The sequence below is a fragment of the Cyanistes caeruleus genome, chromosome 4 (assembly GCF_971803275.1).
Source record: "Cyanistes caeruleus chromosome 4, bCyaCae1.hap1.1, whole genome shotgun sequence".
In the NCBI taxonomy this organism is placed as follows: domain Eukaryota; kingdom Metazoa; phylum Chordata; class Aves; order Passeriformes; family Paridae; genus Cyanistes; species Cyanistes caeruleus.
The window spans coordinates 11,889,349-11,912,211 of NC_141704.1; the positions used below are offsets into that span (position 1 = coordinate 11,889,349).

A 22,863-nucleotide genomic window follows, 5' to 3' on the forward strand; every position below is an offset into this window, starting at 1 on the left:
GACAGCAAAATAGATATTTCAGCAATCAGTACAGGACAGTAGCAAAAAAAACTGAAGCAGCAACATACTCAAGCCCTTGAGGATAATTGCTCTCTCTGAAGACAATTTCTTCTTAGATCATTGATTCGTGATCAAAACATGATAGCTTAACATTGATCAACATGATAGCTTAACAGGTTCTGGTACATTAACTGAGCTGTTTAATAACTGAGTTATTTTCTACACATGGCTGTGACAGGTAGGAGATACTACACTGAGCTCAGCGCTCGATAAAAGCACTGTAAGTTTACACCATGTGGGCTCTCAGGTCAAACACCGAGGTACAGGTTGTTCCCCTGGCTCAGCTGACACAACTAGCTCCAAATGCAGTAACATTTAACCCTCTGTTGCTGGGCCAGGAAGTGGTTGCTTTAGACAATGCAAAGAGAAAGAGAGCATGTTCATGGTAGAGCAAAAGAGTTTGATTCATGGTAGAACAACAACCAAGACTAAAGCAAATGTTTGGAACAACCACAGTGTCGTTAAACTTAATGGGATGATACGGAACAAATGCAAGTTTACTATCATAAATTATCATAATCATAAATATCATATCATAATTTATCATAATCAGAAATAATTACTATACCTTAAGGTTGTGAGACTAAATTAAAATTTAAAAGAAGCTCACTTGTTTGAGTGATTCAGAAGAACTGAAAAAAAAATGTGTATGAATCAAACCTACTCTCCATCTAAGACATGGCTAAATCATATCTTAACACAAATATGAGAACTGTTTTAAGATGAAAACCCAGGTTTTGTTTTCTTCTGTTCATAGGAAAAGGGAATCTATGTGGTTAAATACACACCTAGAATGAAGGTTATTATGTCTATGTTAGTCATCATCTCCTTTTATAGTCCCTGGGCAGAAATAAGTTTTTCTATGATGTAATTAATGTCATTTCACTGGAAATGTTTCAAATAAGTCAGGTATATCTAGGTATACCTTAAAATTATATTCGCTGCTTGACTGATTATAAAGGGAGTAGAGGAAGACTGATTCAGGTGTATGTGTCTATCCAACATGTTATGAATAATAAACAGGTGATAAGATTTGGTGATGTGCAACAATCTGAATACAAAACCAAATACTTAGAGGAACTTCCTGTCTCTAAAATATTTACTCAGTGACTCCAGTAAAGCAAGGCATACTTTCTCATTACTCATGGATCCAATTTTTAGTTTATTTTCTTTGATGTGTAATGACACTTGAATTATGCCATCCTTTTCCATCATTACCCTATGCATCCTGTCTTTAATTTCTCATTTTTAAGATTAAGACCAAAGGGCTGTTCCTGCTTGTGGAGGAAGGCTGCATTTTCCATAGGGTTGTATGTTGCTTTGTAATGTTTCTGTCTGAAATGAATATGGCCTGACTGCACACCTAATTGTGGCAAATCCATTTCTGTAAGTGATTTAATTTCTCTCTCATCCAGCAATCTTATCTATATTGCAGACAAGAAACAGATTGACACTGACTGAGATTTATTCTCACTATAGCAAGAAGTATTTCATACTGGAAAAAATACTTCCTTGGATGCACATAGTATGCATGCTATAGCAGTTTAAAAACCATTGTGCCTCAAGGTTAAAAGGTCAACAGCCAGAGTATGCAGGAGAAGGAAAGGTCTGCATGTTTCAAAAGGATGGAGGGAATATCAGTACTCACATTTAAAGAGGCCAATAGAATCTCTTTCACCATCATCAAAGAGAGACTTGTCATGGGGTACAATCCAGATGGGGGGATTCCCACAACTCATAGTCTACTCATTTTAAGATTTCTAAAGCAGAAATAGCAATGTATATGCTTGCTAAAAAAAAGAATAATGGAAATAATATAATTGTCTATCAAAGGAAATGCAAAGCATTTCTCTAGCACTGGCTAGACATCTTACTATATTTTTCTTGGACAAGTTCTTTGCTAAGTAGATAGTTCATAATAGTTCAGTATCTTTACATCTGTTTTTGCTGAACAGCCATATTCTTTCCATTGATTACTATAAACTGACAGATGTGTTTGTACTGAAAAACAGAAAGTAAAATTAATGGAAAAGTTAGTGGAAAAGTGTTACCTAAACAAAAATAAAAAATAAAAAATATTATAAAAGAAAGAAAATAACACCCAAAGAGATTTATTCCTTTCCAGCTTTGCTTCAGGCTTTATCCTCAGCTTCTGCAATAGATTTCATTGAGTATAGGCTGCTGAAATAGTGTGGAAGAGCTTTCAAAAATCAGTCTTTCTGAATGTAGATAGAGCATAAATTTTTAATTAGCCCAGTACTACTGAAAAACAGCACTTAGTGGTTGAAGTGGTATGAAGCAAATTTATGTAGAGGAAAATGTTCAGAAATTAGGATTTCAAAAACTAGGTTTGGCATGTTCTACTAATTGAACTATCCAAGTATTTGACATATGCCATCTCTTTTGGAAAGTACCTTTGAAATATATGAACCTATAGACAGCAGCCCAGCTCCAGAAATGTTCCTGTCTAAAAAAGGATTGATGGATTCAAAGGTAGATCCATCAAGACTGTGTGTGAAATGCTGTTGTTAAGGAAACCTGCAGAAAACCCAGGACTGATTCATGAAGTTATGGCAACTTATAACAGGTGTTGAGAGTGAAACATTAAATTCACCACAAAAAGTGGGAGACTGAAAAAATTCCTGCATCAGATGGCTATTTTATAGTCATGGAATCAGAGAATGGTAGAATCCAATCTGGCTCTGAGAAGCTGAGAATGTTGGTAAGTAATTGAGCCAGAGAACTGACACACTGTTGACACTGTTTAATTGTTAGCCCAGTCCTGGTGTGGGACCGGAGTGTCAGCAGCCAGTGTCACTGTGATACGGCACAGGAAATAGTGAGCACCACATGCAATGCACACACAGTCAAGTTGAGGAGGGAGAATTTAACTGTGTACTTGTAAATTGTGTGAATAAAAGGAAGGCAAATTATCTTTCTCAGATATTGTATAAATCTTAGTAGAAGTATGCAACTCCTTAGAGGCCACTAACAGATACCAGTAAATTACACACAGCATTAACAATTTCAAAAACAGACAAAAATTTCACCAAAAAAACCTGCTGAATATTCAGTGAAGAATGCCAGCCCCTCAAAATAAGATGACTTCTTCTCCCATATGGGTGAGATTATTTTCTTTGTCTTTTTTTTTTCTTTCTTTTTTCTTTTTTTTTTTTCTTTTTTTTTTTCTTTTTTTGGACAGGATTTCTATGTGCTTCAATTCCTCTGGTCAGGAAAGCTCATTCTTCTTTATCTCCAGGTGGGGCAGCACTGTCACCCTGCTAACACTAGTCTGGCCCAGGAAATTCTGATCTTTGTTCCATGAGCTCAGCCCACCACTGAGGTCTCCGTGGCCTTTATTCTCATTCTGCAGTTCTTCATTCAAAATATTAACAGAGTACCTGTTGCAAACTGGAGACCCTGTATCTCATTGATTGCTCATCCCCAGTTCAGAACTTTCTAGATTTAAAGAAATAAAATTCTTGGAAGTATATTGTAGGTTTTTGATTTGGGGCTTACAGAGGTTCTCCATCATCCTACTGTCTCTACCGTTTTACATCTCTGAGTCACTGACAATTTTTTCCTTTACAGTCACTCCCTAAAGGAACCCACTCTTTGTATAGTTGCATCCTATGGGTACTCTAACACTAATCTGTTCATACTTTCCTTGTTCATGAAGTTCTGCTTCTTTCGTTGTTTCTGAGAGGAGTTTTTGGGACAGACAAGGTCTCATATCTCTCCTGTTTCCTGGTATACTTTCTCCTCTCCAGATGTTTACTTCAACTGTACATTTGTTTCTATTTCCTGAAAGCAGCCTAATGTTGAGAGGAGTATCTAGCAATATCTGCATTTTTTCCCTCCTGTATTCTTAAATGTCACATATATCTCTTGTTTGTGATCTTAAGGGACTTAATCACACAAAGGGAATGTGCACATGAACCTAGCAGTGAATCACTCACCCACTTGAACTGAACCACGTGATCCATTGATACCTAGAAACTGGACACATAAATGCCTTCTGTCGAACATGCTGCTGACATCATCCTCTTACAATTTTCTCTTTCTGATTTGCCACACCAATTTTCCATCCCTCTAAGTGCTATGTTGCTCCTGGTTCCATCTGCTTTAAAAACGATGGAAAACAAAGGTTCACAGCTGACCTTTTTCCTTTCCATCTCAAAATTATGAGCTTTTTTATGACATCATAAAATCAACACTTTCCTCAGTGTGATTTCTTTGTAAACATATTCTCCTCATGCTGGCTTTTGAGTTGTTTCCCTTTTTTTCATGCCTGTTTTTGTCGCTATTTTTAGCTAGTAGAGCCAAAAACATTTAATGATCAAAAATATTATGAGTCATGCTATATTGTCCACCTGACTTTTCTGTTAGATGTCATGTTGTCCTTTTTCCAGCCATGGACACTTGCCCCTTCCTACCTTCCCTACACAGAAATTAGTATTTTGTGCAAAATAGTTTCCTAATACCCTTGTGAGGACAGTTGTCTTTCCTTTGTTAATTGCAAAAATAAAAATTCTGAAATACTTTTAGAAAATACTGTTAACATGAAAAAAAAAAAAAAAAAAAAAGCTGCTGTTTTATTAACAAAATTCCTGAAGCACTGCTTTCCTGACTCATTTTTAAAAGGTATGTCTCACCTTGCAGAGTATCATATTTTTAACTGTGAGATATGTACTCTCCTAGTAACCTTCCAATTATTTACATCCTTTTTGCCTTACACATTGAGACTGTTTCATACTTTTGATTCACTTGAAATACTTCTTAAGCATCTTGTTGCAATTATCAGGCATAAAATCTATTTAAATAAATATTACAGGTAAACAAAAAATGAGTTACATATAGAGCCTTGTTTATGAAAAGATTCTAAATCTTTTTACTGAGAGAAATTGTAACCTTTTAGTAAAACAGGGAATGTCAAATTTGAACAGGAGGAGTTACGGCAGGAGACCAGTTATCCTAAAATTTGCACTAATGAAACTTTCGTATCTTTTCTTGTATAGCTCTGATTAGCAGTGAAACAGTGTGCAATTGCTTCCATATTTCTGAATAAAAGATAAAGAAACCATAAAACTCCTTAATGAATATGGATTCCTGAAAAAATAGACATTAATAATAGTTAGTAGCTGTTACACTGCATTACTGGAAGTAGTATTAATTGCATTGCATTTTAAAGTGGTAGTGCTATGGTTTTGCTGCTTCTTCCTTATTAATGTTTGTGTGCTGTGTGGTACATTTGTGGATAATTTTGCAAAGCATTAGATAAACCCTTTTTACATATATTACACAGAAGGTTTTTAATGACTATTAGAAAGCATTTTGTTTCAAAAGTGCTTTTATCACTGGAGAAACTGTTTTCTAAAGCAGGCTTATATGGTCTGTGTGAAATTTGAACAGCTTTGAACTTCTATTAAATTTGGGGACACTTCTCCTAGGGATGTGTGTGCCTAACACTTGCTGACATTGGAAGGAATTAGTTTGCACCCTGGAGAACTAGGTCCCTGTAGAAAACCTTTTAGCAAAAAGAAACACAAGTGTATAGGCATATATTGCCATCAATGCATGCCAAAAAGAGGCAAATACCATTGCTCCAGTGGCTATTCTGCCATTAAACTCTTATACCCAAGGGGCTACAAAGAGTGAGCAGAGATTAGAATTATTAGGACTAAAAAGAGACTTACTGTGCACACAGGATTTGTGCAGAGCTGCAGGAACTCTGCCTTCAAGACAGACAACTCCTCTCTTGAGGAGTACAGGGCAAGTTATTGTCTGATAGCTACAGCCCACATCACTGCTAGAACCCAAGAGCTCCACTGGCAGTACTGCAGACTGTTTTCAGTCTAAATGATATTAATGAATGAATTCACACAAATTGAAGAACAGTTTGTTTGAGAAAACAGATTTTTTTGTCTTGTCTACCTTGAAATCTTGCCAGGCCAGAGAAGTTTCTCCTCTGCACTTGCAAACAGTATTACGAGAAAACATAATGGTATTATCTTGGACTGTGCATCTCAGTGAAAGTTGACATCTTTTGAAGCCAAATACCTCCCAAGCATGGTACGTGGGAGAGCCTACTGCAATTCTGAGGCATGAAGAAACTTGGGATTTTTTCCCAGTCACCCATAGTCTAGTTTCTGAGTGAATCTCACCTTCTTCAGAGGAGATTTGGGAGATCTCAGCCTAAGGATGGAGAACTACAGAGCTGGACTCTAAAAAAGTGCCATACAACCTGTGCTTGTGTATTGAGGCATGTCTAAAGTTTAGTCTAAATGTGTTGAACAATGTTTTTGTTGGTTCAGTATAATGTAATGTCCTATTAAACAGCATTTGTTGGGCTTCCAAATCTGTTGTCAAAGTACATTGTGTAGACGTTGTGATGTGGTGATTTGTAAAATAGTGCAATATTTTATAGTAATAAAGTAAGCTAATACACTATGAAACAAGTGACTACATTATCTATTGTGCTACAGACGTGAGACACAGCACTGGGGAGATGGGAAGGTGTGCTTTCCAGGCACTTCCTAAGCCACAAAACTCTCTTGGCCCCTATGGTTTGTATATCCAGTAAAAATGCAGAAACTAAATTAGTCTTCTAAATTAGTTATTAATCCCTGTACAATTCTTTGAGCAATTTGCATTTACATTCTTAGGAATGGAAGGAAGGCTTTAACAACAGCTATGCTTGCTCTCTGTGATGCATGCTCAACTTCTTTTTTTTTTTTTTTTTGTAAACTAAGATAATAACATTTATTAAATACAACACTGCCTTCTCAGGAAGCCTTTGGGTGACTCATAATTCAAACACAATCAAAATCAACACCAGGATGCATACCTCTTTGTTGTGTCACCTTCAGTTTACAGTTAAAAAAAAGGACATAGAAGCCAAAGCTGCCAAAGCACAAATTCTGAAAGTTGACTCCCAAGTATGTCCAAACAGATTTCTAAAGGAAATAAATTGCTTTCCAAAGCCAAATTTTTCATAAGTTGGAACAGTATTTCAGCACAGAAGAAACATACTGTGCAGTGTTTGGTAAATAAGAGAAATCTTGATTTTTATTTCTTTGGTACTTTTTATTGCCCTAAGCTAAGAGAAGGCAAGCTTTCTTTACACACATTCCTAGGGTCACCTTATATTTAGTTTATATTTCAGATGGGTGCAAATTATACTCATTGGGCTTTTTAGAATATTTTTTTTATAATTTAAGCATTTTAAATTGTATTTCATGTGTTCTAGCTTAAGCAGTCCTAAAAATTCTCAGATAATTAGAAAAATACTCTGCATGCATGAATACCCACACAGATGCAAAATCTTTGAATGAGAAAATATTTTAATGACCTTTACATCCATTTTATCAATTCATTTAAATTTCTACAGTTAGATTTTCTTCATAGCAGAAAATTTGCCAATATTTTAAGTTGATAAATGATGATGATGATGATGATGATGATGATGATGATGATAGTAGTAATAATATTTATAATAATGACATTTTTCTAAAAGAATTTTTTTTAATTATTGAGTAATACTTCAGGGATTATTTGACATCATAGAAAAAGTTTACTGATAATGAGAATACCATAGTATTATCTATATTTTAATAGTTTCACTAAATTCACCCATCAGTATAAATCCAATATCTTCTTTTACAATCCCTGCATAACTTCAGTGTTTTAACTTCTGTATTATAACTTGTTCTCAATCAATATGAATATTTTAGTCATCTGGGCCACGCAGTGCCTCTCTACTGCAATATAAACATTATCATATCTGTGAAGTACAGAAAAAGTCACCTTAATCTGTTCCTTAAGGGGAAAGAAAGGAAAGTTGAGGAACTGTAAATATGAACCTAGTGGGATAGTGTATCAGAAGATCTGGCTTCTCTTTTGCATCGCTCTTAAGCCTCACACAGTTTAACATCTCGTTCTTTGGAATAAGCATGAGAAAGTACCTGGTGAAAATGGAAATATTCTAGCAGCTGTTTAGCCAAAATTAAGGATGATTACATCAATGGGAGGCCCTAGAGCAGTCCAGAGAGAATTCTGAGAAAAGTCCACTGAGCTTTGATCTGTGGCCAGTGAGAACCAACAAATGTGGCAGAGTCAAAGAGAGTCAGCTCCATCTGGTTTCTGCCATTCTTCACTAGCTTTTTCCACGTTTTACCCAGTCCTTCCTCAGTCTGCATGTTTATTGCTTGTCATTCTGGCTCCATTTTCCTTCGTTTGGCAATTCAGAGAAGCTGCCATTCTTGAATGTCAGCCCAGTCTTTGAACTTAGCCTTGCTTTGAGCAAGAGATTAGCCTAGCTGAACTCCAATTTTCCCTTCCAAGCTAAACACTTAGAATATTTTATGGTTCTCCATATTTCCCACATTTAGGCCCAGAGTGCTAAAAGAGAGGGTCTCTGACTGAGCGTCATCTGGATAATTTTAAACTTCTTCCACAGTACTTCTCAGAGAGAAAGAGAAGCTTTCTAATCTTGTCTCCTTATTACACCATATTGAACATATATTTATTTATATATGAGAGTTATTTAGAAGTCAATGCAAGCAGGAAGAATGGTGACATGCTTTTTGATTTCAGCTTGCCAGATGTGTTCCTTGAGATTAAATACACAGCAAATTATTCTCACACTGTAATTGAAAAATAATGTAGTGTTTATTTACTTATTATGTAGCATCTCTGAGAGATCTCAGTGGCTTGTGGGGTTGGCTCTAAAATAGAAGCATCTGGAAAGTCTGATGCAGCTAACATTCATGATCACCAACTGGAATAATCATTTCTACTAAAGTTAATCTTGAATAAGCAAGAAGTTTCTCTTGTAACTTGATCACTGCGTGTCTGACTTTCAGCTTTATGAAGTTCTTTATCCTAAATAGCATCACATTAGGATGCATTGTACTAAAAGAAGAACTGTCTATGTACAGCTTCAGTCAAAATGGTCTTTTTTAAGGGTTTATCTCACAGTGATTAATTGATTCTATGTTTTTCCACATGTCCCTAAAGGCAAATAAACTGAAAATCTTTTATATGCAACATCTTCAACCTGTCTCCCCAGTCTTGCCTCATAACACATACAGCACTTGTTGTCAGGGAGCCTGTGTAGGCAGCTACAGCAAATCCTTCCTCATCTGCTCTGGGCAGCAAGCAGGGATCCTTTGTGGTGAGGGAAACAGGCATCTCTGTGGTGCCATTCAGCTGCTGTAAACATCTAAAGTAGCTGAAATCGATAGTATTCTAAAATAACCTCTTCTTCCCTGCTGATTATTAAAGTTTTAAAAAACTCACCTATCAACATTACAAATTTAAATATTTGCTAACTTTTGGTCAGATGAATCCCAGCTTAACTGTGAAATAGTTAGATTCCTAGTCTACATGGGTCAAAATATTTACCCCTACAGCCAGTGGTAGAAAATAAGCACTTGAAGAAAAAGACTTAAATGGTTTTATTCTGTCATTGCCTAGGCAGTTTGTTCTCTGGGTTTGCCCATTATGCTCCACAGACTGGAGAGAAGTCTGTATGAGAACCTTAGATTAACTGACAAGCCAGATCAATAAGGATGCATGGGATGAGTCCTGCCAACACACCCGAGGCAAGCATAGGTAATAATCAAAGTTATCAAAAAAACCCTCCGTTATGTACTAAGGCTAAACCTGAAACCCCATTCATGTTACTATAGAAAACAGTCTGGATTTCCTTATAAAAATAAAGTAAGAAATTAAGACTACATAAAATATTTAATATTGAATATGTATTAATATCTTTATTAATACTTCGATTTTTATTATAGAATGTAAATGTTTTTATATCATGGACTTTTGTAAGTCCTCCACTTCTTACCTAAAAATAGAAACAAGTAAAATTAGTATGGCTTACATTGGATTGAAAAATTGTTTCACTTATCAATCTTTTAACACAATTATAAGTAGGAAATCACTGAGGGGATTTATTTTTAATGAACTATCTCTCGAAAAGTTCTTGGCTTCTGACTAAATGTACTTCCTTTGAAAATCCTGTAGGAAACCTAAAATCAATACTGATAAACTTTGCAGTTGACAGGGAGTTTGGTCCATGTCATTGGATAGATAAGACATTACTGATAAAGGGCAATGTGGAATGCTTAATAAATTAAGAATCAGAAAACAGGAAGTGTTTTTTATCCAGTCATTGCAAATTAATTCCTGGAAGCGAGTAGGGAATGCAACCCAAACTTGTAAAGTGCTTTTGAATCATTATGTATAATCACCTGAGCATAGCATCACAATGAAAAAAGGCAGATTCAGCAAATTTTCTTAAAGCTAAAGGTTTTCTTTATATTTTTCTTAGAAAGATGCCATTGGTAAACTGTTTTGTTGCACTTATTATTAATGTTAAGAAAATCGATGAGGTCCTGTTCCAGATTGTCTTTCCCTGCTTCTTCATACTTGTCCGTCCATCTTAATTTTCCATTTTTTTCTCATTTACTTCAGAGTTACTTTGTGACACTTCCATATACTATGCAAAGATCAAGCATCTTCTGGACATCTTTAACTAAAGTTTCTTTGTTTTGGACCTGAAATGTGGGATTTCTATGGGATTTTTCATTAAGATCTTCATTAGCAAAAGTAATGGCTGATTCAGTTGTCCATGTGCAAGGTAGATGGAAAGATGTTTCCTTACTACCTAACTCCTATAATAGATCTCATTTCCCACGCAGACAACTAGTCATGTAATTTCAGGATTTATTTCCTGTGAGGAATCTTGCAAGTAGTTGTTCATTAAAAGCTTGTAAAGAATAAAGAAAATTACTTTGCTTGGGAAAAGTAGTCTAAAAGAGAGCTGAAAGGATAGAAAACATCTAGTGAAAAATTAGACATTCAGAAAAGATGTTTTGGGTCACATAAAGATTACTGGTAGGAGCCATGTTGTAAGGGTGATCCTTTTTTCAGCAGATAGGAGGCACAGTCCCTGACCTACAGCTCTCTGGGTATCACAGTCTATTAGCTATAAAATTGCTTCAAAGACATTTGTGATTATCATGAATAAATGTGTACCTGAAACAGCTGCAACCACCCTCTGTGACAAACAAATAATAGCAATCTGATGGAGAGATCACTTTGGTTTCTTCCAAGTGTGTAGGCTGCCCTCATTCCTCTGAAGAGTGCCTGAGTTAGGCAGGTCCTGCTGCAGTGAACACAGGTCCCTCCTTCCTGAGGTCCTGATGGAGAGAAATTTCCAGTGAATGTGGGTTCTGAGCAAGTGGAAGAAGGGTCAGGGCAGAAAGCTGGAGGTCTACAGCCTAATCCAGCAACCTGGTGAGAGGAGCAAAGCACAGACACATGGGCTGCAGAGGGAATGGGATGAAAACCTGGAGAATAGCAGGGACTATACAGAGCTTTTTATAACAGGGAGTCATTGTTTTCCCTGGAAACATGGACCTCTAAGGTAGGGATCTTGTGAGCAGGGCAGGCTGTTCCAAAGTTTCTTGGATTTCTGTGTTCTCCCATTAATTGTTTTACATCTTCCCTATTTGAAAACATATTTTAGTTCTATTATGTTAATGCTCAGTGGTTTGGGTTTTTGTTTGGTTATATATATAACTTGGAGTCCAAAAGGAGTCTAGGCAGGTCTAGAAAAAAATCTTTGGCCAGCCTGGGATCATGCTTACATGGCAAGAAAACATCAAATCAAGACCTGCTATATTGCCAAATAGAAAAATAGAAAGCAATTTATTCGCCAGTTTGGTGTATCCTTTGCCTTAAGGATTGAAGGCTTGAATTCTGGAACTAAGAACTGAAGTTGCTTTTTCTTCTGAACTGATAGCCATTTATATGCCTATTTAATTGTGAGTTAATAATGAAGAAACAAAAATTACACAGTAATTCTAGGGATTATATAAATAATAAATAAATAAATAAATAAATAAATAAATAGTGGTTTAGAATGTGATATGATAAATTAGAAAATAATCATTTTGTGTATTGAAAATAATGTTGAAAATTTTAAAAAAAAATATAGAGAAAGAAAACTTAATGCCTTAATTTTTTCAGGTAGGGGATCAGGCCTAGTTTCTAGAGAGTGAGTATTAATTCTGAAGTACTCAAAAGCTTTTTATTTTTTGCTTCTCTCTGTTGTCTGAAAGATAAATAATTGCTGCGTAAAAACATATATTTTTGTCATTAAATTTAAATGCATCTATTGCAGATCACTGGTGTAGAATTGCAATTCAGTTACATTTCTAACTTGTTCCTACTAGGAAAGGGATTAATAAAAATTCACGACTCGTGTTTTTACAGAGCTACCCATTTTTATTCATTAATATGTGATAGCTACTTGCACACTGGTTTGGTTTTTTTCTATTTGCCTCAACGGTAAATAAACTTTACCAGATTAAGGAGAATTATAGGTATTGCCGTGTCTCCCTTTTAAGGTCTCTTTGTATAGCAGAAAACACAACTTTCAGAACATCCTTCAGGGAAAAAATTTGTTCTGTGGATAGTCTGACAGCAATTTTTTTTGTTTGTTTTCTCTTGCATAATGATTTTATTTTCAACTTGCAGAAATTATTTCTGAATTACTAACTTTTGAGTAGATGGAAATATAATTTTTTTTTGTTATAATGGATTTGTAATTTTTTTCCTCTATCCTATGAGTCCTAAAGCTTCTTAAAAAATTCACCAAAGAGAACATCCACTGAAGAGTAACTTAATCTAGAACTGTCGGTTGCCTGATAGATCAAAAACTTTTTGATGGTATGAAAAACAAGGGCCTGCTTATAACAGGGTAAATTACTTCAGGCTCCATGTATGAGGGACAACTAATATTTAGTGCTTGCTAAATATTAGAGGATCCTGCTAAATGTTCGATGGTCAATAGGTATTTTGTCTAGACCTGGACAGAAATTTCATCTGAGATATGATTTATTATGTTTTTTATCCATTAAATGTTCAATATATTCTGGAAATGCAGTTGCTTTTCACAAAAATGCTGTTAGAGAATTACCATTAACCAGTGAAAATTCCCTTTGATAAAAGTCTCTAATTTGAATTATTCTCCTTCCCTTTCCTCTTAAGTAGACCCTTTGTTGTTGATCCTTGTGACATGAATTATACTCTTTAAGTTAGCTTGTTAGAGTTAAAAAATACAATTTTTTTTAAATAACACCAGCAAAAATTTCCTCTACTAGCTATTTCCTATCCTATCAGATTGGGATTATATACCAGTAAACCTGTAGGGTGACTGAGTAAAGAACATACAGGTCTACCTTAGTGTCATTTTATTTATCTGTTCTTTGGGGAAACCCAAGGAGAAAGCATCTTGACTATCACAGATTAATTGTCCTGTTCATCCAGATTCCTTCAGCCATCTATGTTCTTCAGGCATAAATTCAGTTTTTGTCTTGTGATCAAATGGGGATACTGAGGTATGAGGGTAGACTGAGAAAGATGGTTTATGGATCCAGTGACTACATCCAAGTTTGTTTTCTTATGCAGTACATTCTGATTTTAAATAAGAAGGGACATACATGCATTGTACTCTAGCATGTCTTTCTGAAAATGCTAATTTTTAAGGTCCACAAAGTGCTTTCACGGTTGTCAGCACCATAATCTCCTCTGTTTAACTTGTCATGTTTATGTACCGTTCCAATTTCCTCAGTATTGAGGGGTTTATTTCCATTATGTTGGACATGTCATCTAACTCAAAACTGAAACCAATTTGTGTTCCTCTGAGAGACACAGCAATGTCACAGGGGAAAAAAAACCAAAAACCTATTCACAGTTTTTCTTTCTTTTCCTTGTAATACATTCATTTAATACTTATCATTTCCCAGCTATCTTGTCAGGATCCTTTCTCAGCATCATTTTTTAGTGTTCTGTTCATTAACTTTTTTAAGTACTGCACAGGACTACATGTGACCAGCACATAATCTAAACATCATAAAATTCACATCAATACTGTTCCTCTCTCATTAGACTTCAGGACATAGCCGTTCTTTATGTTAATTGCTCAACTCCAAACTTTCAGGAATTCATAAAAAATTGACATTTCTTAATGGTTTTTTTTGCAAGACAGGTCATCTTGATCAATTTATCATGCTTTATACTCTTCAGTGTTCTGTACTGCAATAATATCATGCCCATCAATCATTATTACTCTCTCATTTTTTTCTTTCAGGTTCCTGTGGTCTTATGCTAAACCATCTGAACTTCATGCCATTTTAACCAGTATAATTTAAATCACTAAAATGATCAGCAAAGCTTTTATTAATTCAGTTTTGTTCTACTTGATAAGTAAATTGTATACTGAGAATTACCTCCTGAGTGGGAATGTGAAAGCAATGACATTTATCTCTACTAGGTACATGTCAGAATGGACAATATCAAATCTTCCATAGCTCAAAGCAAAGCATCTTACCTGGAGGTTCAAACAGGGAACTGCAAATTTAGAACTTTACTGTTCTTTTCACAGTTTTGTTACCCTTTGTACATGATCTTTCCACTATTATCCCTTGCCAAATATTCTGCTTTCCAACAATAAATGTTATCTTTTCATATCTAAGATGTAACAATGTAAACCTTGGTCTTGTGATAAGTTTTGCTTCTCCAGTTGTTCTCTTTCAGTCTCAAACTGTCAGTCTTCCTGTTCTATCTGAATCCCTATAGCCAGGAATAAACTCATCTATCATGCTGGTGTGAAGGAGCAGGAAATTGGAAATTAATTATTCCTTTGAATAATATCTCGATCCAAAGCATCAAATAATCATGCTATTGCTTATCCCAGCTCTCACCACTGTGGCCAAGTGGTATGATTACCTTTTCATTATGTTGCCATTGAGTGTTTGTCATTCCACAATGTGGTATGAAAATGCATCAATTATGGTTAACACACCTGAGTTCCTGACGCTTCCCATTTCCACAGAACAGATTTCAAAAGCAAATTAATAAAATTTAGAACCATGCAGACAGCTTCATGCATATTAAACACAAAATACTGAAGTTACTGTGTAATTTAATAATGACAAGCAGTCAGAGGAAGCCAAGAGGTTCTCTAAGTATGTAATTACGCTTATTTGTTGCTTTATGATGAACTTTTGTCCAGTCCTCCCAAATTTTAGAGAAATCAGGAGGAGGGAGACCCTGAACTCATTAAGAACATCCAGGGCCATCTGAGATGTACTGGCATACCAAGAAACCTTCACTGGAATGGCAGAGTAAGGGTAACAACTGAAGCTCTGAAGTCTTCCAAAAATCCTGTGTCATATCTGCCAATCTAGGGCAGATTTCTGAATAACATTAGGTATGGCACCCTGGATACTAGACCTGTGTTTCTGCATCTGTGTTCCTAGTTCATGGACTGTGACATGAAAATTTACTTATAAATATGTCTGAATATCAATATCTAAATCTAGCATATGTATTTGTGTGTCTTTTATAACTGATGGGGACTTTAACTAACTGCTGACATACAGGCATCCTATTTTGTTGAGATGCCCATGGATATTCCATCTCACTTCCCACCAAAGGTCCTTTTGTCACAGTTGGCAGCACTAGGAGAAATCACATGCAAGCGAAAGAATGGCTTTATTATTAAATGTTTTTCCCCCACACTTGCTGAAGTCATTTTGTGAATGTATTTTCATTAAGAGGACTTTAGAGTCCTTTAATAGAGGACTCTATTAAAACAACTTACATGCCATCTACATTTCAGCAGAAAATATTTGGAACATGCCTTGATATTCATCAATGTGACATACTATAATGCAATGTGAGATTTCTTTATTGGGCTTAGGAAGTGTTAAAGCTTAAATGGGATCAGAATCTAGACACATGAAAGAGCAGAGAGAGTGATATAGTTAGGCAGAGTTTCTGACTGTCAGAGAGCTCCAGAAATATAATGCAGTATTCCTGAAAAGTTTTTGAGACTTAAATTAGCTTTCACTAAACCCAGGCAGAGTTGTCAGACGCATTCTTAGCCAGCATACAAAGTCTTTATGGGTATGGCAGCTCTTGCAGGTCCTTCTAAAAGCAACAGCCACAAGCTGTCAGGGTTCTGAACTCTCAATTTATATTCCAAATGATGTTGCTGGTTCTGTGTGTATGACACATACCAGGCTTTTCACCTTGCTGGGTTTGCTCTGCTCAGGGGGAGCTGCATTCAACAATGTTTTTGCCCGAGATAAGGCATTGCTTTCATTGCCAGTTCTCACAGCATTAGAGCAGTACAGTCAAGAGTGCAATTGCTACCCTGCAAAGAGAACCAGTGACACTGTTTTTAGCAGCAGTCATTGGACAGCACACATGAGGAAACCTGGAGATTCTTCAGGGAAAATTTCCCTTTGGCCAAACAAAACGGTTTTTTTCATGTCTGTACAAAAATATGCCCTTGACCTTTTCAAAATGTTGATAGAATCAACAACCTGTGAGCAAACATCTGTGATGTCTTGCTTATCATGTATGAGTACCTATGCATGCAGGCTTTTGCTAATTGGGTTAGTATTTAAATAAAAATACATATTCTTAGACTTCAGAGAGGAAAATAACAGTTCATCCAATACTACCTGCATCTCCAAATCAAAAACTAGAATATGAACCAAAGGATTTGAACTTTTAGTAGAAACTTTAGTCATAAAAAGAGACAAGACTCTTCCCCAGTTCCTTAAGATAGCTTTTTCTACTTCAGGTCAAGTTATCCCAGTAAAATTTTTTCTGCAGCAGCAAAACTTGACTGTCCTTCAGATAATATAGTTTACTATCAGCAAGGAAATAAATCTGTAACAGAATAACACTGTTCTGGTAATCAGTGTCTGAAAAGAGAAGACAGGTTGTGTAAAAATGAGACATTCTGTAGGTGTTTAGTATCAAACTCTGTCCTTGGAAAATAATTCATTCTTGTTGACCACATACAAAGCTTGTTCAAAAATTTATTTTTCATTTCTGCAAATCAAGATTTTTATTATTGTTTCAATGTCTAGTATATTTATGCACCAGAATCTGTCACTAACTGTAGCATTTGCCTCTGCATTATTTTAGATATGATGCAAAAGTATCTGTCTCACATCCAGATTAATTAGAAAGACATGGTACTTGTTGGGGTTTTTTTTCCTGGTTTCATAAATTATTTTAAATCTCTGACTGATAAGCAATTCACATATCTGTAGCAGCCAAGGAAAATAAATACCTGTATGTCCATTAGAATGTAAATTAACTCATTACTATGCCAGCTTCTGACCTTTTCTGATGGCTGTATTCTTGCTAACAAAGACTCTTTGCTATTCATGAAAGTGAAATTTAATGGTAGCTTGAGATTCTCTGGTGTATTTTAGGTTACATTCTGATAGACTCAGGTGACCAGCTTGAACAGCAATTACTTCTAGCATTCATGACTTTGAATAACTATCCTTTTTCTAATTATTTGTGAAGATTTGAATATTGTTAAAAATTTGTTGCTTAAGCAGGCTAGGTCAGTGAAACTTCATGAACTGCACAAAAAGTGCTCCTATGTTTAAAAACTTGAATACTGATAGTATCTGATCTCACAGTAATTTAAGCTTTTGTATCAGCTCTATAAACATAGAAACTTAGAATCATAGAATCATAAAGTGGTTTTGATTGGCAAATACCTTAAGATCATCAAGGTCAACCATTAACCCAGTACTGCAAAGTACATCACTAAACCATGTCCTGAAGTACCACATTTACACATCTTTTAAATACCTCCAGGGATAATGGCTCAACCAGCTCACTAGGCAGCAGGTTCCACTGCTCGGAAATCCTTTAGGTGGAGAAATGTTTTCCAAATATACAATCTAAACATCCCCTGTGCAACTTTAGGCCATTTTCTCCTGTCATATCTCCTGTTACTTGGGAAAAGAGATCAACCCCCACCTCACTACAATCTCCTGCCTGAAATGTGTAGAGCAAAAAGGTCCCTCCTGTGCCTCCATTTCTCCAGGCTAAACACCCCCAGCTCCCTCAGGTACTCTTCATCAGACTTGTGCTACAGATCCTTCACTGACCCTGTGCAGGCCCATCTCTGGACCCATTCTCTGAACAACTCAATGTCTTCTTTGTCCTGAGAAGCCCAAAATTGATTGAAGGTGTGGCCTCACCATTGCTGAGTACAGCATGCATATGCTGAGTACATGCATATGTACATACATAGAGGAATTATCACTGCCTTGGGCCTGCTGGCCACACTATTTCTGATACAAGTCAGGATGTTAGAGCTTGTAAGACTTCTCCCAGCTGCTTACAGAATATTTCATGTGCCTCTTCGTCCTGGTTGGGTGGTCTACAAAAGACTGCCACCATGTTATCTGTCTAGCTGGCCTTTCCCCTGATTCTTAAACCTTCAACCCTGTCATCACATCACTAAGCTCTAGACAGTCAAGACAACCCCTAACATACAGAGCTTCCCCACCACCTCTCCTTCTTTGCCTGTCTCTTCTGAAGAGTTTATAGTCATCCACTGCAGCAGTCAGTCATATGAGTCATCTCACCATGTTTCTGTGATGGCAACTATATCACTATATCATATATATAGCTTTCCTGCCATACCAAGAACTGTGCCTCCACTTCTTCCTGTTTGTTACCTGTGCTATGTGCAGTGATGAGGACATTCTCCAGCTGAGCTATTGATCCTGCCACCTTTTTGGGGGGAGAAGCCCTAATTCATGTGCGACCAGTCAGCTGCTTTCATGGTTTCTAGCACATCAATAACCCTCATGTCCCTGCTGCTGCATGGATCTCCATCCCCTACCTCCACTGAGACAGCAGAACAGAAGACATTGCTAGCACACTGTCCCATAAACAGTGACATGCAGCCCCCAGGGTTACCTCTAGCCAACCTGGTTTTATCCCTTACCCCTTTCAAATCTGGTTTAAATCTCTTTCAATGAGGCCTGCTAACTCCTGTGCATAGATTCCCCTCTAGGAGACAACTGTACCCTATCTGTGCCATGAAGTCCTGGTGCTCTCCAAACTAACCCATGATCAGAGAAACAAAACCCACACTTGTGCTGGTGGCATCAGGGTCAGAGCCAAGGACTGATCTGCTGGTTCTTCCTGTTTCTTCTGTTCAACTGTAAAAATAGAGGAGAACACTTCCTGTTCTTCTGTTCCCTTAACCACTCATCCCAAGGCCCTGAAGGGTCTCTTGATTTCCCTCAAACCTCTTGTTGCAACTTCATCACTGCCTACCTGAGAAATGAATAACAGGGTTGTGTCAGGGTAGGAACCTTTCTCTTCATATCTTTAACCAAGGCAGCAGGGAAGCAACAGGCTTCCATAAGTGAGTCTGGGCTGCATATTGGGCCCTTATTCCCTTCAGAAGGGAGTTTCCTGTGACAGTGACCCATCTTTGTTTTGGAAGGCAGCTTTGGCACAGGGAGCAGGCCAAATGGATGACAACATCAAGCCCATGCTGGATGAAGCACCACCCATGTTATGTTTGGTTCCACTTGCAAAGCCTCATACCTGCTATGCCCGGACACCTGGGGAGGTGAGGCAGTCCCAGAGGAGACATGCACTGGACAGGCACTTGTCACCACTGCCTCCAATCCCTTAAGTCACTGTGGTCAGGCAGGGGGAGAGGATAACAAATTCTCTCTATCATGTGTCTTGTCTATCTGGGAATCCTGTCTCAGGGAAGACAGGGAATGAAGGTTAGAGCACAGTGCTAATAATGCCAAGGTCATGGGCTTGATCTCTGGATGGGCCATTCCCTTAAAGTTTGACTTGATCCCTGTGTGTCTGTTCCAACAGAGAATATTCTGAGATTCCAATAGTCTCTCTTACATTCCCCCTGATTCCTCAGCCTACTCACTTCCTTCACTGAGCTCAGGAGCTGTGCCAGCTGTGCCAGCAGTCCTGGCACAAGGGCAGTGTAAATCCTGGCACTGGGGTGGTAGCATGTGCCTGCTGGAGTTCCACCTGGGAAGCTGTGTCCCTCATGATGAGTGCAAGTTAGAGAGACCTTGTCCGTCTTCTGGCAGGGTTTCAGCACATTTCCTGGGTGCCCTTCTGTGCCAATTGCCACCAGACTGTTGCATCATGCCCTTGGTGCCACCTGTGTGCCCAATCTGCTGATGATGGTCCTGGTCCCTAGAAATCCCTACAGGCTTCTTTTATCCTTTGGAGGAAGGCTTGGCCTGTTGCTCTTGGTCCTGTCAGTTGCTGTGTCATGAGCTGCAGGCTGCTGTTGGCCCTCCTCTGAGCTTCCCAGGTTCAGACAATTCCCCTGCACCTCACTGGAGCACTCCACAGCCGATCATGTCAGCCCCAGAGTCACTCGCCTCAGCAACTTCAGTAGATGAGATCAGGTACATTTTCCTAAGGTACTCCTCTACCTCTACATCATTCCTGATAAACTTCTGTCTCACACTTTATGCTACATGTCAAGAAGTCTGAAACTCTGAAGAGCCAAAATAAAGACTTGGACTGATGATGCCCCCAAGTCATCTGGAGTAGATTTAAGACAGAAAGGGTGGTACCCCAATGGGGTAAAGATCTATCTGACCTTCCTTTAAACAGTCCCTGCTTTTTGCCCATACCCTCATAGGATGTCTATAGGCAGGAATGCATACATTCTTTGAGATCACTTTTCATAGGTGTAGTAGGCCAAAGAGTGAGAAACAGTGATGATTTAAACTGGAGCACTACTTTTGTTGCAGTTTCACTGAGGTTGAGATCAGGAGCAATCAAGTAGTGGAGCATGAAGCAAAAGGCCAGCACAAGCAACTACTGAGAAGCAGTTTGTACCATTATGAGTCTTTTTTCAGGAAAAGCTGGGTTTAGTAACATCTGAGCATACGTATATAGCCATAAAGAAGACATACATATTTTTCAGTTTTATTAATGCAAACCTGCATTTGATACAACTGATGACTGTTACCAGCCTTCATCACAGTGCAACACGGTGCTATCTCATTTACTTGCCATGCTGCTTGTGTGTAGCCTCCTGCAAAAAAAAAGGCGCTGGCTTTAAACATCTGGGATGTTGTGGCCTGATCAAAGGTTGTGGGTCATTCATCTCACTCTGATGTGGGATGTGTTGATTTTTGACCCATTGCATAAGGTGCCATCCCAGCTAAAGACCAAATGGATCCTCCACAGCATGGCACCATCACTCTGAAGGACAGCTGGCAGCAGAACTAGCTAAATATGATTGAAGAGCTAAAGCTCGCAGTCTTCTTACACCTACTCTTTATTTCAAGGTAAATCAACTTTTTATTGTTGCTAGAGTAAGAGCTCAATATTTAGAACGATTTGAAAAAGATGGACCTTTGAAAAAATATTATGTAATAATGATTGATTTTATTAGAAATGGAACTACTAATTGCCATTCCAAATACATCATCTGATACTTTAAATATGACATGGTCAGCTGAAACTTTTTATCACCTGCTTTTTTTCATAAGTATTTTTTCCATTTATTTGCCTTCATTGTCTCCTTTTAGATTTTGTTTACTACAGTATAGAAATTAATTTAATGTACTACTTCTCATTGATCATTTTTGTTTTCCTTAAAAGGAAAGAATATATTTGAAGAGTAATTGAATAAATGTTATGTATTTGTTCTATATTCACACAAAAAATTGGCTCTCCCACAGGTATTTTCAGAATTTTAGCTGTAGGATATTTTAAGTCTTAATGAGTCAGCTCAGTGGTAGCATTAGTTCTATGCACCAATCTGGCCACACCTAACATAGCTCAACAACAGGTAAACATACAGAGGGAGAAACCAGGAGTAATGTGAATGGTAAGGAACAGTTCCCTGAACCCTGCTGAAGGTGAGCACCTGACTCTGAACTCTTAGTGTTCTACCCAGTCACATTCATTTGAAGTTAATGAGTATTTGACACCTCTGGAAATCAGACCCATGTAGACAACTGGTAGATATCTCAGGGATCCCAATAAGAGAAAGAAAGAAAGCACAGGAAAAAAAAAATAATTAAGTAAATGTATCCAGTAACTTTTCTAGAAAGGAAAACTTTTGCTTGAAGTGTTGTCACATGGATGTTGATAAGATGCCCATGGAGTTCAGTTAATGCTCTGGGAGTGCTCATCAGCCATCTGTTCAGTGACTTCCAAGCATCTAGGAAGGAGAAATGTCTGTTCAGTGCTTAAGACAGCTTTTCTCGGGAAGCCATATGCAACAAGGATATTAAAGCCCAAAAAACACTCCCAAGAAGCATGGTGGAAGCTAGTGGCCCTTTGTCCATTAAAAGTGAAAGTGTGACAAGTGATATGGAGGGATGTTGACTTACACTGAACATTGCTTTAGATTAAAAGGCTTTGTGTTTGATGCTGTTGAATTCCTCCCTGCAGCACATGCCGTCACTGCAGAAATCAAACTGTTCCCAAGCTTCAGTTTAGTTATCCATGCACATCTGCCACAGAGATGGGCATCATTAGAAGTCCTGTGATTTCACAATAGCTATGTTAGTTACTTATGATTCTACAAGGTATGAAAAACTTTTCCAGGAAACAATGCAAAAAAATGTGAATAATGAAGATGGAAATGAAGCAAAAATCATCCTCATGGGAGCAGACCAACAACCAAGGGCTGGTTTTGTATTACTGATATTAAAGAATTTGCCAAATTCATGATTTTTACTGAAAAAAAAAATTAAAAGGAAACAAATCAGAACTCTGTCTTGCAAATGCTCTAAGTCCTGCCAGATAAGCTGCTTTTAAAAAACTAAACTTTTCAACAATAAATCCTTGCTGAAGTGTAAGACACATGATATCTGTAAGAATATTTTACAACAAAAGCATACTTAACCTTGGATATAAGAAGGAATAGATACA

At 37.3% G+C, this 22,863-nt stretch overlaps 1 protein-coding gene and 1 long non-coding RNA gene across 22 annotated transcripts in view; one reads left to right on the top strand and one right to left on the bottom strand.

The window, feature by feature from the left end:
* The window catches only part of MAGI2 (membrane associated guanylate kinase, WW and PDZ domain containing 2), a 706,446-nt gene that overhangs the window by 588,364 nt on the left and 95,219 nt on the right, over positions 1–22,863 (top strand). The window lies entirely within an intron of this gene.
* LOC111923275 (uncharacterized) lies at positions 21,999–22,407 on the bottom strand. The gene is made up of 2 exons (XR_002860986.2): positions 22,320–22,407; positions 21,999–22,147 (listed from the first exon to the last, which is right to left on the bottom strand). It is a non-coding gene; the product is annotated as an uncharacterized LOC111923275 (long non-coding RNA).